This window comes from Ammospiza nelsoni, chromosome Z, assembly GCF_027579445.1.
Source record: "Ammospiza nelsoni isolate bAmmNel1 chromosome Z, bAmmNel1.pri, whole genome shotgun sequence".
NCBI classification, from domain to species: domain Eukaryota; kingdom Metazoa; phylum Chordata; class Aves; order Passeriformes; family Passerellidae; genus Ammospiza; species Ammospiza nelsoni.
The window spans coordinates 13,231,746-13,250,654 of record NC_080669.1 but is presented as its reverse complement, the minus strand read 5'-3'; the positions used below and the strand labels follow the sequence as shown (position 1 = coordinate 13,250,654).

The 18,909-nt window shown below is 35.6% G+C and overlaps 1 protein-coding gene across 2 annotated transcripts in view; it reads right to left on the bottom strand.

Moving 5' to 3' along the window:
* Positions 1 to 3,780: 3,780 nt before the first annotated feature.
* The window catches only part of PRR16 (proline rich 16), a 140,561-nt gene continuing 125,432 nt past the window's right edge, over positions 3,781 to 18,909 (bottom strand). For both annotated transcript variants that reach the window (XR_009420416.1, XM_059492236.1), the window contains exon 3: positions 3,781 to 6,270. The gene's annotated coding sequence lies outside the window, so the exon portion shown is untranslated. The remainder of the gene's footprint in view (positions 6,271 to 18,909) is intronic.

Genomic DNA, 18,909 nt, shown 5'->3' with positions numbered 1-18,909 from the left:
TGTAAATGGAAATGTAGCTGACATTGATACAGAACACACATGTAGAAATTAATCTTCATTATACTCACCCTGACACAAATGTGTCTTCACTAGAAGCAAAATCAGGATCACTTCATTTAGCAACTCTCAATTACTATTTTTCCCTTTCTTCTCACAGCCCCTCATTCTCATGAACTTTGAGCACATGCAATATGTTTTGAGTGAAAGAGTTCCACAGCTTCCCTCCACATTGCCTAAATAAACACTTTTGTGTTATTTTTGAGCTTCCCAGTGGCTGGATTTGTTTGATGACCCCTGTTACACACTCGATGCCATTCATGATCTTGTCACTCTACTTCTCTTTCACACCTCTGTTGAGCAGAAGAATTATTACCTGCTGTCACTTCACAGACAGAATCAAATTGTACCATTTTATTTTTCTACCTTTTCATTCATTCTCTGAAGCTTTTTCAGTTTGATCACATTTTTTGTTTTCAGTTTGATCACACTTTTTTTGTTTTGTTTGTTTGTTTGCTTGTTTGTTTTCCAGTCAAAGAACTGGACATAGTATTTAAAAAGTTAAATATCATATTAGGCTATTGCATATCTGTTGCATACAATGAAGTGTACACTTATTTTGTCTGCTGCTTTCCTAATAAATGTTAACTGCATACTTCCATTTTTTCTGCTCTCCTAAGCACAAGACCAACAATTTCACAAAAACATTTAACTGCTAAATTAAAGCTAAGTGAAATATATAAAATATAAAATTGTTTTAATATCAGTTTATATTTATCTTCATTCAATTTTATTTTTAATTTTAATAAAATTAATTTAGTCAGTCGTTCAGGATCTCTCCTATTTACCACCTTTATTAATTTAGTATGATCACCAAATTTGCCACATAACTATATACTACTTTTCCAGCGTATTCACATGTTCAAATATATTTTGAGACACATGGATCACAGAATATGTCCCTTGGAACTTCACTCTTGGCCTCTGTCGCCTGTGAAAACTGACACAAAAATCACTATTTTCACCAATATTTTTCATCTTTTTATGAATTCAGGAACTTTCCTCTTAGCCAGCTGCAGTTTCTTTTGTGTTTTCTCTTAGCCATCTGTGCAATTTCCTGTGGTGTTTGGTAATATTAACACCGTTAGATGTGTTCCAGCTCTTTTTAGAGAGATATTATTAAAGTTTGAACCCTTTTGCCTCATACTGATTTAATGGACCATACTCTTTCAATATAAAACTGGCAACATAGTTGCAACCTCACATCTCAAAAGCTATCAAAATAACTTTAAACAAAGAATTTCATTCCACAGGCACGATTTGGCTACTTCATCCCGGAGTGTCTTTAAAAATCTTAGCTTTATATCCCTTCATTTTGTTTTGTACCACCTCAAATTGGCAAACCATGACTTCATATGAGCTCCCCCACAAAAAAAAATAATGTGTGAGAACCTACAAAAGTTCTTCCACAGCACGAGCAGAGCTAAAGTGTTCTGACCATTTTGTTCCTAAAGCTTCTTGCAAGTGCTTCTGTTTTCCTTGAATAACTTTCAGCATTACAGATGGTCTCCCAGACTTCCCTCTGCTCTGCTGCAGAAACAGAATTTCTTAATTCTAGTTTCTTTCAACTATTTTAATTGAGAAATCTCTTAAGTATCTTGGAGTTGATTTGATTAATGTTGCTCTGAGTTTGTTGTTTGGGTTTTCTTTTTCTTTTTAAATTTGTATTTAGTCTTACATTTAGTCCTTACACTTTCTTTCAAAATCTTCAGCTATCTGAAGGACATCTTGCCCTCAGTAGCCTCTGATACCCTGCTGATTAGCCGTGTGGTTTCCCTTTTACCCTTTCTCAAGCCTTTCTAGCTAAGCAGAATGTATTTACTCTCTTCCTTCAAGAATAACTTGAATAGTCTCTAAGCCATGTGCCATGACTTTACCCTATTCTTTCCAGATTCTCCTGAACAGGAGTCCTTGTTTATAGTTATCTTTTCTGAAATTCAGCCCAGCTGTGGGGAGATTTCATGGCTTCCTTGCAGATCTGCAAGGACACTGAATCTAGAGAGAGAAGTATTTTGAACAACATCCCTTTTTTCCCCCTCTCATGGCATCTTCAACAGTCCAGTTCATGAAAATCATTGATTTAGTCTCAGTAGTCCTCTGAGATTCCTTCTGCGATCCAGTCTCAGTAACAGCCGCCTCCCTAGCAGGAAGCTCCCGGGCAGAGTGGTGCCTGTCCTTCCTCCAGCCCTCCTTGGGCAGCAGCTCACCACGGTCTTGTGGTCAGCTTTTAGTAACAACATCACTGCCTTGCTATGTGCCCAGCACATCACTGATCAGAGGGGGAAAAAAAACCCCTGTCCCTTGGGGATATTCTCAACATGTGACACTCGGAGCAGCCCTCTCAGGAGAGGGACACTTTTATATCACCCTGCTGATCACCAGGTTTTCATAATCTTTGCCTACCGCTCTGTAAAAGAGCTATTTTAACATATCCCAATTTTTCTCATGAAAGACGGTGATCCTTGCCTTTTAAAACTTTCAAGTGCTGAAATTCTGTCTTGTAGACAAGTCTAGAACTGTCAGCATTTTGTTTTGCACACCTCATCCTTTCAAGCCTATTGGCTGCTCCAGGTGGCTTTTCAGATGCCAGCTAAGGAAACAATGCACTATTACGCCAGAACTATTTCTGTAGGCCTTTCTTATATGCATGACACAAATACCCACAAAAGGACCCATTAGTTGCTGAAAAGTCATCTTAGGTGAAAAAGTTCTGCTGGTCTTGTCAGTACGCTTGGATGAACATAACGGAAATACCACAATTTTTTTGCTGTTCAATAGATAATATAATTATCTCCTCTGGTTTTAAACTACGAAATTTCAGTGCTAATTATTTGCCAGCAACTTCTGAAATTGTGTTGAAATGCTACCTGATGGGAGTATCTGCACAATATACAGACATCATCTCAATTTATATCCAATATTGAATACTTATCTAAGGATTTAATTTAAATCTACAAAAATCAAGAAATTTCAGAATTTCTCCCAGTGACACTGCTAGTAAAATAAGACATGATACATAACACTGTATGAGTGTGCATGCACACTGAAATTTACTTTCCAGCATGAAGTCCCAGTTAAGCAGAGGTGCAAATAACAGCATGTGATTAATGAGACCTGTGGTTTGCAGTGTTATCTTCCAATTACATCTGTCACTTAAATTACGCCTACACGTTGGTATCTGTTCATCATTTTTGCATTGCACAAATTACATAAAACCACTCCTGGGACGAAATCATTATTTTTCATATCTCATGCATTTTTCTAAAGAAAACTGAGCATTGTTTTAGGTGGGTTTTGTGCAATAAAAATTTTACGCACAAGCTGATCTAGAACTCAGCATAGCAGAAAAGTATTTGCAAGTAGTAACAAATTATTCCACTGGATTTTTATTGGGCTATTTTCAAATACAGGTGAATGCATTTTGTTCACAAAAATAAGAGCTTTTTCAAGTGTTATTATTAGGCAATGATGGAAGTGTTTGAATTATTATTCTGAAATTTTCTTATTGTTTCAATAATGTTGTCCCCTTCTTAAACAACTGAATACTTGTCTCAAAGAAGAAGCTCTCCAATTTTAAAATACTGATTATCCTAAAAAGGAGGAAAACCAAGCCCATGCCAGTTATGTGTCCAAATAACTTATTCTAATGACACAGGAATGACATCACAGTAAGAACACTATAAGCCAAAAGCTGAATTGTGTGTGAACAAAACACAGACATCATTCTTTAACAAATACAAAGGTTTCATTTATCCATTGCACCAAAGGAAATTGACCACTTAACTTTCATAAAAAGAGTCAAATCATAAGATCATCCCAATTTTTGCCAAATGAGGGAGCCTAACATAAACTTACTTAATTTTCTGATTTCCTGACAAACTTCAAAAGCTGTTTATGGCTTCAGAGTCACAAGCAAAGACAGAGGACAGGTCTTTCACCAAAGAATACAGCAACAAGAGCATCTTTTCCAGTAACAGGTCTCGTGGCACTTAGTTCAGCAGAGCTGGCATTTCATTCATGAGCAGGTAAGGGTGCCATGCGTGCACACGCACACACAAACATACACACATTACACTTGTTAGCACATTAGAGCAGAGCAACACATTTTTAAGACATCTGCCCTTCACAAGGTTAACCCACAGATTTTTTGAAAATTATTTCTGTTGTTGAAAGGTATTTTTTCTGTTAGTGAGCACTTAAATGCTTCCATAAAGCAATGAACTGGAAGAAAAAAAAGCTATTCAGCTTTTTAAAAATCAGATACATATAACTGGACTTAAGACAAATTATTTAAGTGAACTGGGAACCAAATGCATTACTTTTCTCTTTGAATTACACATAGGCTAATGGACTAAGAAAAAAAAGGAAAAAAAATTTATTCAAAACAGCTCTAGCATTGAAATGTTCAATAACTCTACAACAAAACACTGCATTAGTTTGATAACAATGACTGTTCTTAACTGCAAACTGTAGATTGTTCTAAGAAACAATCTTTTATGCTGTAGCTTTTCAAATTATGAGCAAATAGTATCAAATTCATGGTCCTGTCAGTATGCCAAAACAAAGAAAACACCAAACAAAAACCTTAGCACACACCCCCCCCCCGAAAAACCCAACCCCCCAACGATTAAATCAGTTTTTGAGTAAAATGAGACAACTGGCAAAAGGTCTTTTTATAATTTGGGAAACCACCATTATTTGACTACATTCATTTCATTCTTAAACATCCAAATTTTCACTTAGTAAAACTCATTGATAATAAAAACCCTATCCCATTATATATTTAATTTCTTCCTGTGGATATTAAAATAAACTATGTTCTGAAATTAAGAGTTAAAATACCTCCTTTTGTTTTCCATACATATTTGCCTATATAAATATACTTCATCATTTTACAAATTACAGTATTTATATTAAAGCTTTCATTCAGCAAATCATTACAGCTTAACAAGAACAAACAATCCCTGTGTTTTGGTTCTGTCTTTAAATCACTTTTGGAGATAATGAAAACCAGCCAAAATGAGTGACTGCAAATAATACAAACAACACATTTATTTAGAAAAATAAACTGAAAATGTTGCTTGTCTGTTAGATTTCTCCATGAAGTATAGACAAATGGCTAGAAAAATTTTATGTCAAGTACATGTTACAAATGAATTCTTTAGCAGTAACTGGGACTAAATGTCAATGTTCAACAGGAACATTTTTTGATGTATAATTCAATAGCTTAAATTTCTCGGCTGCTAATATGATAAAAAAAAAATGAATGCTATTAAAAAAGATTATATCCCCTTTTAAAATACACCTTATCATGTTGCTGCTTTTTCATATATATACATATGTATATATGTATGTATATGCATGTATTTATTTCATCCTAAGAAAGGACCATAATCCTTTCTGTGAAGAGATCCCCATAGTGAAAGAGAGCATAAATGTCTTTCTTCAGTTCTAACTTTTTAATTCCATTTGGAGCCCTGGCAAAGTATAGCTTGTTGTGGTCAAAAATCTCCTGGGGCCATCTGTGCAAATGGTGGCACACATCATTACCCTGAATGGAAGTGACAGTGCAAATAATAGAAGTGCATCGAGATGCAATCTCTAAGAGCGGAACTCCCTCAAAGCTGGGTGGAGGACAGGAGACAGCATCCTTTTAAGTGACTTCACTTCAGCCCTGTTCCTGTATGGCTTTGAATATATACAAGGGACGACAGAGGTCTTCTTCCCCACGGACAGTAACATTTCTCTGTTACAATAAATGCATCCATTTTCTGATATTACTTAAGTGCTTCCTTTTTCCTTTTGGCTACATATTGAAATATTTGTTGATGCTGGCTGTACCCATAAAAAACTCCTTGTTTGGTACTCTCGTTGCTCAGCACAGGACTCAGGTGTTAGGCCTGGAAACAGAAGTTTCTGCAACGGGGCAAAACATTGAGTTCTCTTATCCTTCTTTCCCACTGAATGGAATTTAAGGCTGTGGCTGTTGCCAGGACTCAGCTTGTAGCTGTCAGATCTGAGAAAGATGATTCAATGCAGATTACACTAGTGCTCAGTTGTGCTCTGACTTCAAGGGTTCTTCCGTTCTCCACTAAGGGTCAGGTTTCCTGGTTACTTCTCAGATCTGGCCTGCAAGAAGTCACAATGATGAATCTGATACGCAAATTAATTGACGTGCCTCCAAATATAGATATTCCTTCAAGCCTGAAGGTGCTGTTAAAAAGAAAAGAAGGGCAAAGTTATAAAAAAATGTTACTTTAAAAAGACAAGTTAATAAACAAAATATAATTTTTAATTATCATTTCAGTTTTTGTGTAAGCAGGAGTTCAAAAAATAACGGTATTTTGAAATGATCTTTTATAGTAGCACTTTATTATGTATACAAGCCTTTTTTTTCTGGGGTAAATGGGTTTGACTTCAGTGGTGTCTTTGAAATCACCTTTTTAAAGGTGATTACTTGCATCTCCTGTGAAATCTGGACTCTAATACTTGTTAATAAATTAAATAGAAAATGAACTCAGCAGAAGCTCCCCATCTGACAAGTAAGTTTTCTAGTCACAAAAATATTATATATAATTCTGATTTGGGTCTTTCATATTCATTTTTGTGAAACTGTTTTAATTTTTATAAAACACTAATAATGCTGCTGTCTGATGCTGAGATTCACTGACCTACTGAGTTTTCCTAGCTTTATTTATTAGGGAAGATAAAGCAGCAGTATCTAAAAAAGACACTTTATAATACTTGTTGGTAGCTAGGACACTAATTTAGGTTAAAGTATTAAATTCACACCTCCTGAGGAAAAGAATAACAACTTCCTCATGCACTTTTGGTGACTTACACCTGAAGGTACAAACTTCAATGAGGAGGAAGATCACTTCTTTGCCATTAGCTTTGTGAATCTAGCACCTCATTCACATTTCCTCATATTTCTTACTTGAACCACTTAAATTGATAAAGATTTTCATGGGGTAGGACAGAACTTCACTGTCACACACAAAAAAAAGGAATCTGAATTTAGTGTAATGTAAATTCTTTTTGGTTTTTCCCCCAGCACTAAATGAAAAGATAAAACACTTAGTGAAATTTATTTAACACTCAGAATTGTTACAGTGGCCCGGTGTAGCCCAATAGCCTAGCAAACATGGTAGATTTGTGATACCACCAGCTTAGCAGGAAGTTGTTTTCCTAGTCAAGTATTCAGGGTTTGACTCACATTGTTAATGAAAAAGAACAATGTTCTAAACATCTGTTAGCAGCTTACTTTTAAATGGAAGTCAGCCTTCATATCACTAAAAACACACAACACTTTCTCAGCTGTCACAGTTTCAGGCTTCAATTACGTTTGGGCTAATGATTCCTGTATGTTATTATCTCATAAGAATCAACAAAAAAGACAATATTATCCTTAAATGCAGCTTATTTCTCAGGAACAAGATTAATATGGTACAACGAACATACATTTAAAATAATAACAATAATACTCACAAAAGACATAATGCAAATAGAATTTTTTGTCAGAAAACAACTTAAATTCTGAATACAATAAAATACAATGCCAAGCACAGTAGACACGAATAGCAATACGATCTTTTCCTCTGAGTTGTAATTCATAAACATAGACAATATCATGCTGTTATAGTTTAATCCCAGTCAGCAATTAAGTAATATGCGGTTGCTCAACCACTCCCTACCACAGAGTGAGCTGGGGAGAACTGAGGAAAAAAATTGATAAACCCAAATAAAATTAAAATATTTTAATAATAACGATAACAAAAACAACTGTAACAAAAGTGGCACTTAAAAAAAAAAAGAGATAAATAAACCTCAAGAAAGAAAAGGGATAGACAATGCACTATGGCTCACCAGCTGCTGGCTGATACCCAGCCTGTCCTCAAGCTGTATGATCACATCCCACCCAACCCCCTCAGTTCATTGGACATGAGTTTACGGTATGGAATGTGCCTTTAGCCAATTTGGGCCACCTCTCCTGATTTTGCTCCCTCATGGTTTCTTACGCACTTCCTCACTGGCAAAGCAGAGGAAGCTGATTTAGGGTACACACTACTTAGCAACAACAGAAACACCAGTGTGTTAATCATCATTATTCTTATTTTTAATCCAAAACACTACTAAGAAGAAAATTAACTCCATCCCAAAAAAACCCAGGATGACTGCTTACAAAACCAGGAAGTGATTTATCAAGTATACTTGAATTTCTCCGTCATTTCTGTCATAGAGTTGTCAACCCACACAATTCAATTCATTCCATACAACCATGTGACATCCACCCTCATTTCATCAATATTCTACCAAGGAAGAAAAGACTGCCCTCTTTTCTTTATGCTAACTGTGCTAAAGAGTAAAAACTATGAAAATATTTTGCACCTTTCCGTATTAATAAAGAATACGTTTAAACTAAAAATTATGGTTAAACTTGCTCAGCAGAAAATTCATTAGGTACCAATGCCTGCATCAAAAAACCAGCTGTTCCTCTTGCTACCTCCCCCAAAAATCTGTATTTGCAAACCATTATTGTACACATGAAGAAGTGAGCAGCAAGAGAAAGAAGGCCAGTCACTGAAAAAAACCCACCTGCCTACTAATTACTGTCTCCTATCCTGAATTGTCTAGCTTTTAATCCTATAGTCTGCTATCCTTTTGATAGCAAGGCTGTACATTCAGATATGTACATTTAATTCATCATTACAAAATAATTTTGTTACAGCATACCTTATCAATAAACTCATAATAAAACTCTGATCCTATTAAAGTAATTATTAGGGAGCTAGGGCTCAGACAATTTACCGGAAACCATTTTGTTCACTCACGTCCCTTCTTCTTTTCAGTACTTGGGCAGCATCACCAAGTCATTCTCTTCCTTCTACAGCATCATTAATAAGTTCCAAAAGCTAGAGAATCAAAGAAACCAATGTTGCTCTTCTCCCCATTATTCAAAACTAGATAACCACTCTTCTGTACTAAAAAATAAATTTTACTTTGCTGAATGTATTACCTGAAAACCATCTATGTCCTTCTGCTTTTTTCTGTTTGTTAGAATCTTAAAAAACTGAGAGAGAGTCTAGTCTCATCTACAAGGAATCCTCCTTCTCATCGTGGCCATGACCATATTGACTCTGGACAAATTGCTAAGCAGAACCCTGTGAATGGAAAATGTTAAGGGACAAGGCTACTAAGGGAAGCCTCCTTTCAGCCTCAGGCCCATGAAACGGCTGCCCCATTCTCAGATGCAGAGAAACCACTGCATTTATTGGTCTTTAAATAAAGTCTTTACATAAAGACCAATAAATTCAGTGACATGATTGGAAGACATCAAGAAAATTACAGAGAAGACATCACCAACTTTGAAGTGATATGTGCAGTGAGGATGTCAATAATCACAGAAAGGAATACTTTTAGTGATGGTTTCTATACTGGGCCTCATGCCCTTTATCAAGAAAAAAAGAGAAAACAACTACAAAATGTATTTCATGTTCAATTGAGAAAGGGAGATTTACTTGATTCTGACTAAGCCATGTAATTTCTCCATCTTTTTAAGTCTGGTAGAAGCACCTGAAAGACCAGCCAAAAAAAAAGCTTTGTTATTTGGGCTATTTTAGCCCAGACAGGATAATTTGGACATATGCTATTACCTGTCTTAAGGACACTGCAAGTCAGAGCACATGCCCCGTTATTAGTTCTACTCACATATTTTTTGCTAGGCACAGAGAAAGCTCTCAGCAGCTCTTCTCAGAAAAAATCACTTTCATGGGTTGCTCCAATGCAAAACCAACACTGTTGTATAAGTTACTTACTTATTCCTGAAAGATACAGAAATATTTAGATTCAGATATAGACTATTTTATTTATTTTATCTTAAGCTTTTTACTATTTTAGTAAGATTAATTACTATGCTAAATCCCTCATTTGAAGAATTACTAAAAGCAAAGGGAATGCTTCGCTAAAATTTTGGGAATTTTTGCTAGTTTCTACTGTCCAAGAAATCCTGATCATGATACCTGTTGACACATCTTTTTTCTGTAAAAACTAAACCACCTAAATCTAAACAACACAGGATGCTAACAAACCACCACCAAACTTTTCTTGTAATTATTCCTACTTTTTTCACCAGAAGCTTCAGAAAACATATTAATGTGTGATTTCCCATCCTGCTGTTTTAATCTATAAATAATTTATTTGTCAATGAGTAAATAAGAAATCCCAGTTCCTTATTGGAAGTTTATCTTTCCAAGCTTAGGAAGAGATTGAAAATGGCATGAAAAGTGAAAATATTTACACATTACAAATGAAATGTACACATTTCCCTCTTCTTCTTTACACACTACATTAATTTATGCATTGACAGTGTGTATTACCTTCTACAATAGTATTCTTGTGATCTCACTAGCCACTCCTAGCAACACTTCCTTAATGAGATTATAAAGTTCTTTGTCATGCCAGTTTTGCTGTCTCCAGAGCTTTTCCTGTTCAAAGTTCTATAAATATAATCCTGAATAGAAAATCATAAATTATGTCAGAATGCATATGATGAGAGTATTTACTAAATACGGTTATCCAACTGAACTCCAACTGTTTAAGCAGTGTATTCACAGATATTTACTATCTTTGTCTGCTTGCACAACAAAATGAAGACTACCACAACATTGACTCTGAGAGCTACTGTAATTTTTTATAATGAGAAGCACGCAATCAGTGTCAGAGGCAATGTGCTTATCAATATATGAAACTCATAAAATCTCCTGCTTGTTACTGCTTGTTACTACTGGCCACATTTATGTAGTGCTTGTCCCAGTCAAGTATCAAAATCAAGTTTAGATGTGTGAGAAGTAATATTGTAGGACCTACAACATGCAATCAAGCCTTTTCTTTTTTTTTTTTTTTTTGTGGTTTTTTTTGTTTTGTTTTGTTTTTGAGGTATTTTTTGTTAATTCCACTAGTTTCCAATATAGCTGATATCTAAGCAGCCAAAGTTACAAGGTGAGAGGTACCAGGCATCTTGACATCACAGGAGTCAGTAACTTACACTACAGGTTGCTATGATGAATGTAAAAAATGACAAAACTCCAACCAAAAAAATGTAATAGGGAAAAGAATGGCACTGGAAAAAGACCTAATGATGTATCCTGGGAATACCTGGCAGTCTTGTTCACTGGTCAGAAGCATGTCACCTTTTAAAAGAAGAACACATAAATTTTAAGTAGAGTAGTATGTACAGGATGCATAGAAAGTATAAATTATATTTCTACAATTCCTCAGACATACTTTGGGCAGTGACAGTACATTTCTGTTTACCATTTCAAATTTTAGAAACATTTTCATTGGATAATTTTTCTTTACATGAGTTTATTTTCATTTGCCTTTTTGGTTCGTTAGGTGTTAGAAAACTGTTTTGGTGGTATCATAATGTATATTTTAAGATAGAATTGGTTATGCCAAGTGTGAACACAGTCCTGGGAAGCTTACTTATTTTCTCATGAATTTTTGGATGTGTTATGATACATCTTTCATGAGAAAAGTACTCACAAATATTTCTGGGAGGGTGGTTTTGATTCATTTTGTCTCTCAGATACACGCTTACCAGCTCCCAGAAATTTATTTTCTCAAAAAATCATCTTGTTCTTAACTACCATGCATAAAAAAGCAAGAAATTATCAAGAAGATGAAACCAGCTTTTTCTTTGTACTAGGGGATAACATTTGAGCTATGCATTTAATTTCAAATTAAGAAGCTATAGCTTGTCCCAATATTTATTGGCAGACTGGCTTCTGATGTGGATTTGCTTAAAAAGCAAGTCTAATTACACATAAATGCTTTCTTATCAATTGGTGCAATAGAATATATTTGTCAATATGTAAATAAAAGCATTTATATGTATATTTATGCATTATTCATTATTCATATATATTCTTATGTATGTGTTTACCTATAATGTACACACAGACATGTTAATTCACTTTTTCTTCTACTCCTTTGGGCTAGATGCTGGACAAATCTTGGACAATACCCAGAAGACTGCAGCCAGTTAGACTGTAGTTCTAAGGTCACATCCACAAGCTCAAGTGGCCACTACAGTTGTGCCAAGAGCAGCAACCCATGTGAGAATTACATGGGGTGGGTGTCTCTGTACAGAAGCACTCAAACTTCAGCATAGTTCTATCCCTAGAAGACACATCCTAATGATAATATGGAAATTACTGTGAACGGAAAAATACTTTAATGTCTGGGGTGGTTCTTCAACAGGAGATATCAACTGTTTGGCTATAAGCTCATTTAAAAAGAAAAGTACTTGAGCATTGCTTCATAAGGGGTTATGAAATAATTTATACCATATGCTCAGTAGACAATAATCAAACCATAAAGCCAGTCTTGCATATGAGGCACTTCACTCTGTAAAAGAAAATTTGGCTGCATTTCTGGTTTGGTTGCAGATTTTTTTTGAGATCCAAGCAATAATTTTAATCAACATGCTACAAGCTAGCATTTTATTTCACTCTGTCCTTTTCAGGCTCTACAGATTTCTGTTTATTTTCAGAAGTGAATAATCTGAAATATTCAACCTACAAGCCAAAACACTCAAAAAGAATTTTGATGCTTGTTGAGGTTTGGCTACACTCGTGAAACAAATAAATCCTGCAATGCTAGTGGTGAACAACTTGTTTCTTCAGCATCCTTCCCTGAGTATGGAGGGATGCAGATGAACATCTACCTAAACCTGAGGCCTACTGATGTTTTCCCAAATTAAGGCTGTGTATCTGAGATGCTCCAAGGGAATCTCCTACAGTCCAGGGAGCCCACCCATTCATTCTTACTGCATTTCTTGTAATATAAGAATTAGGTAATATCAGATACTATTTTCATATGCTCTTATTTTTGCCTGCCTTTTCATGCTGAGTCAAAGTAAATTTCCTTAATTAGTTTGAATGCACATCTGCGTCAACTAGAGGTAGAACAAAGATTAGTAAAAGAAAGAGATGCAACATTCTGTTCCTAAAGATTAGTGAAATATAGCTACTGAAACACTTGGGAAGTCTGTTACAAAGTTTGTCTACCTGGGCAATAGCAGAATAAGTAAATATTAAAACAAAAAATATCAAGGATGAAGGAGGTTTGCACTTGGAATTACTGCCCAAGTGTGTCACATCCAGTATATAGTACTGGGAAGTTCCCAATCAGTGCTGCACCTAATACCTCTTTAATTAATCTGAGGACCTTGCCATCTCTGCCTTCCAGTTTATGCCAGAAAGTAAAAGGATGGAAGGTCTGATACGTGAGAAAATATACCAGCACCCTGTACCCCGTGTAAGTTCTTGGAGCTGATTATACAACAGAAAACAGGATGATAATAAAAATGCCTGTGAACTTACACTCAATGAATAAAAATAAATTATTTTGGTATACAGCATAATCTACTTCACAAAGGAAAAAACCTATTATCAGTCAGGGAAAGGGGCATTAAAATAATTACAACGCAAAGTTCACAGAGAATAGTTAAATGCTTTAAAAGACTTGCCTCTGCTATTATTAAAAATTTTTTATGTTTCAATGTTTAGAGTTTAGAGGTTTTTTATAATTACATGTCTTAAAGTGACCTGTAAAGGGTTTGAAAATCATTCTCCCCAGAGTACATCTTCCAGTTGACAGGTGTAACCTTTTCTTATTCAGCCTGAAGCTAGGAAGGATAGATGATAAGTGAGCTGGCAGTCCTCCACCTCCTTATTTTTTAAAAAAAATAACTATATGGGTGAAAACAGACATGTAGGACACAATGTAACTATCAATATTTCTGCCTTTTTTTTTTTTGACATTTACAGGTCTTTCATCTATTTCAAATTACTTGAGCAATCCATCAGCCTTGTAGAATTAGACCTACTTTGCAAGCCAAAAGAACTTAAAAGACATCAGAAAAAAATCCATAAATTCACTGATGCATTTTTTTCTGCAATTAACCTGTTGAGGGGTGAAATAATTTGTGATTCTAGCTAACCACTCACTGTTCATTACCATGTGCTTTAAGGATTTATTTTTTCCTTTATCATTTGGCACAAATATTTTGCCACACAAGAAAAAAGTATTCATTTCACTGACAGTATGGAAATTACTGAAATTACATTATCCTGTTCTCCCTAAACATGCCAATGTGACTAAAGGCACACAATGATTCATTATTATTACCATTCATTATTATTCTGGTTAGTCAAAATGCTCAAATTCAATTATTTTCTTTAAAATGGGTTTCTGTGAGGTTGCTGGACACTGGGATGTTCTGTCTTTGTTTCTAGGAAATTTTAGCTACTAGAAATAACTGAGTGGCTCACAACTGAATCTTGGGCAGAAATCTCTAAATTCAGTAGACGTCCTGAGGCCAACAAAGAGATTTTACTACATGCTTTAACAGCCTCTTGGAAGACTTCCCACCCACCCAATCACAGCCCTTTTCCAGCAGGCAGAATAGTAAGGGTTGCATCAACTCTTGAGCCTTTCTGCACTGTGAAATAAAAATACTAAGGCTTCTATGCATTCATTACCAAGACTTAACCAGTTACTTTCTTGAGCTCCCAAGGAAATCATGGTATAAGGAAGAAATGGAATATAAACCACAAAGGAGACTGAATATATTTTTAGATTGGAAGGTGAAAATAATATCAGGGTATTATTTGGTATCTTCATATGTGTTGTACTTTCAGCAGCAAATATACATGAAAGAGATCAACCTGGCATGACATTTACATTGAAGACATTTGGAAGTCTCCTTAAGGAAAACACTATGTATTTTCCAGCAACATTAACCTTGGAAAGAGCTCTACTTTTTGATTACTCTACTAGAATGTGCGTGCTTACAGCATTATAAAAATAAATACAGGAATTTATAACTTTTGCAAATATACAATGATTCAATGCAAACTTTCCTTTGCAGGGGTCAACTTTTGTTTCAACAGCTCTTGCAAATACCTGTATATAAAAAAAGAGATGGTCCTCAGCAGCCTCTTAAAATCTACTTATTAGCTTTCTTACCCACCACTCAAACACAACAAAACATATGAAACTGACTTTAAAAAGGATGAAATAGCAGTTTATCAGAAATATCAGTATTTACATTCTTCTTAGGCACTCAAAATTATGCCTTTTAATTTATTTTGAGCAGTCCTAGAAATGAGCTTCCAGAACATGATTATGTAGGTGTGACATAACATTGTTATAGGTGTTATAGACCATGTGACAGGAGCAAAAGGGGAAGGAAAGACTCCTGAATCTATCATTTGGATAATTCCCCCTGTTACAGTAAAAATGCACTCTGTTTTGTTTTTGAGGTGGGTTTTGGATTTTTGGGTTTTTTGTTAGTTTTTGTGTGTCTATGTGTGCACATTGTGTATGCATGGAAGTGTGCAAATAATTGTGTTTTGGACAGCACAAAGGAGAGGGGAAGTATTTACTGGAAATTCTTACCTAGTCAGAATAGTAATGAAAAATAAAATGGCTTCATGTTTCCCCTGTAAATTCAAGGAGAGAAGCTGCAGCTTTGGCCTGATGAAACTTTCTTCATTATTAATATTGAAAAATATATTATTCGTCACTATCATTTCCCTTTAAAGTTATCTAAAAGCCTCTTAAGTCTTAATGTCTCAAAGATCATCTAAGTAAGGGCAATATAATAATTTTTCAGTGATGAAAACTGGAACAGCTGCTTTTATATCAAATTCTTGTATTTTGTAGCCAAAAACATGTCCTGGATAATAACCTGAATCATCTATATCAATAACTGGAACAACATAATTACTGTTTGCAAAGAAATACTGCTCTTTCAAAATACATTCCCTATATAATAAAAAAGGCATCAATTTATAAGCATCACAGAAAGTAAAGATTCTAAATTTACTTCTGTAAACTGTTTTATCTGTGTCATAGTAATTCTCCAAAAAGAAAACAAGGAAACAGAAGAACAGAAAGAAATAGAGGAAATTCTTAGCATGTGAGCATATAAATCACTGCACTAACCTCAACTGTAAGTCAGCAATCAGCTGAAAGCTCCGTGATGATGTAACAAAATTTTCATGTACCGTATCAAAACTGCAAAAAATATAATGTACAAATGACAAGCTGACAGCTCATTTCTGAAAAGTCTTTTTCCACAACACCACCAGACTCCATTTTGAGTGAAGTCTTACCACTCCTCCCACCAACACAGAGTGTATGCTGAACAGTAAATTGCTAGGTACATACTTCTGAAATTTTCTATTAAAAGTCTCAGGACAACCAAAATTATTTTACTTTGAGAACCAAATTTTAGGCTATTTTAAGGAATGTCTAAACTTACTCCAGGAGAGAATGGTTGGCTCAGCTGCCTTTGTTGCTGCAATGAGTGTCAGGTAACTCCACTCATCCGCAAGAGAATGTGGCTTTACTCAAAGGACTGGGGGGAGAGAAGTTAAAGAGTCAGAACACTTCACCTCCTCTGTAGCTTGTGAGAAGTCAGCTTCTGGTGTAGAACCTGAGAAGGAAGACAGAATTTGCTGAGGTTTTCACTGGCTGTTGAGAAAGAAGAACAGCTGGCACAAAGCATGACCTGGCCGGCGATCGCATTTGCAGAAGCAGCAGCTCAGGGTCTGAAGGAGATCCGATGGGAAACTGTGGCTAATGGGGAGGCTTTAGGGGTGATGCCCTTGGAAGTGCTTACATAACTGCTGGACACACTGAAGAGGGTATGTTTGTGGAGGCGGCAAAAGAGAAATTCACCCCATCCCTCAGGCACATGATACAGCAGATGAAAATATGGATACTCTGTCCTTTCAGCATGATACTTGTATTGCTTTTCCAAAATCCACTGATCATCTCAGTACTCTCTCTTTAGTAGCAGCACCGTCCTCTACCAAAACCTCAGAGCAGCCATGAGCAGCTGAAGCCATACATACATACAGAAACACAGAGCATGCTTCAGACACAGGGAGCTGTGAGTTTAAGATGCCTCAGGCAGAGGAAGCAAGTCAATTTGGATTTCTCTTATCTCTAGCAACAGAGGGCAAAAGAAAGGCAGCCGATAAACACCATCTCCTTCTCCAGCAATTTGTAAATCTAGCACATCTGTCCCATGCTTTATTTATGAGTGAATGAAAAACAATTGGATTTGTGTCAGATAGAATATCTAAATGCTGAAAGGAATGACAGATTTTGGTTTTTCATTTTGGCCATACAAATATACAGTTCATGTTTACTTTCACTACGAGTCAAAATCCACTGTCTTTCCTTAGAGTTATAATTAAAAGGATGGATAAAAAACAAACCCTTTGGCCCTGCTGGCTTGCATTACTTGCAAGTAATGCCACCTCAGGTGGTGAAAATATTGGGAAAAAGCTTTTTCTTTTTGATGACTTCGACTCTGAGACCAGTAGCGTGTTAACTATATTTCTCATGTTACTAATTTCAAGAGAAATGTCACCGTAGAGCTACAGAGAGCAACCAAAACAGTGAACCTTCTATTTTGCCTGTGGGCTGAAGTCAAATTATACACTAGTTAAAAAAGGGGATTACATGGTACGCAAGGATTTTCTACAGCAGAGATTAGAGGTGAATAATTCTTTCCATGTATTATTCTCCTTCCTTTACCCCAAAAAAAGCTCCAATAAATAAGAAAGTTCAAAAACTGCAAATTGTTTAAGAGTTAGCTGTACTGTACTAACTGATAAGGACACATCAGAAGTAGCTAAAACCCATATTGTGCTTTAGAAGCTTTAATTTAAAGACAAGTCTTCTGCTCTTGAGATAGAAAATAATTTATAAATCTATGTATAGGAGCAATTACAAATAATTTTGTTTTTATTGCAGCTGTCTAATAGTGGCATTACAAAAACTAAGTTGGATGATTGTATCTCAGATAAGTTTTTTCTCTTTAAAAAATAAGCAATCAGGAAAAAGTAACATAAAGGCTTTTGCAGAAGGATCAATATGCTCTTGATCTGGTTTAAGAAAGTACCAGTAATTTCTCTCTCAGAAAATCACAGGATTATACAGACAAACTTCCTTTGTTTAACAGGATTTTTAAATAAAGGCCTGTTAACTGAGATGGAATTAGAAAGAAAATCCAAGGAGGTTATTTATATTTTCTGTATTTATAAAAATATAATTCCTATTGTTGATTCCGATAGAAACCTGTGCAATAATGATGATTAATAGCATTTTAATTTCTCATATAATTTTCCAGCAAATACAAAATCTATGTTTAAAAGTACCCTAAGGTGACATATTCTTAGTGAATTTAAAATGTGTCTTATATCCAGAAATTGCACTTATTCATACATATACTGAGTATCTTTCGGTACTTACAAAAATGCATGGGGTACTTAAGAAGCTAATTTTAAAACATCAGCTAAAGTAATCATTGTTTGATTTAATGCTTTTACAATAGATTTTTTTTATTTCATTCCTTCTGTCATACCTTACTAGTGATAAATTGATGGGTTTTGATGGAAGATGTAGAAATAAAATTTGCACTAACTGTTTCATGCTGAATCATTTATGCTCCATGTGATCTAGTGCAGGCTGATTTCCACCTTTCAAACAAGCCTTTAAGGAAGAAGCTGCATGAAAGGAACACTGCACCTATATTGGAAAAAAGCTCCTTTTTCACACACTGCAACACACCTATCTTTGGGTTGTTCTACTCTCTTCACTGTGGTGATGCCTCAGAACAGGTGGACACCTCCCCACCCACGTAAGCTGCGCACCTGGGCTGACGGAACAGCCTGGACACAGGTGAGAGACCTGCACCAGGGAGAAACAACCTGCAGGAGCTGCAGACACAGCCCCACGGCAGGGACAGGGATGACTTGTCCTGCCTCT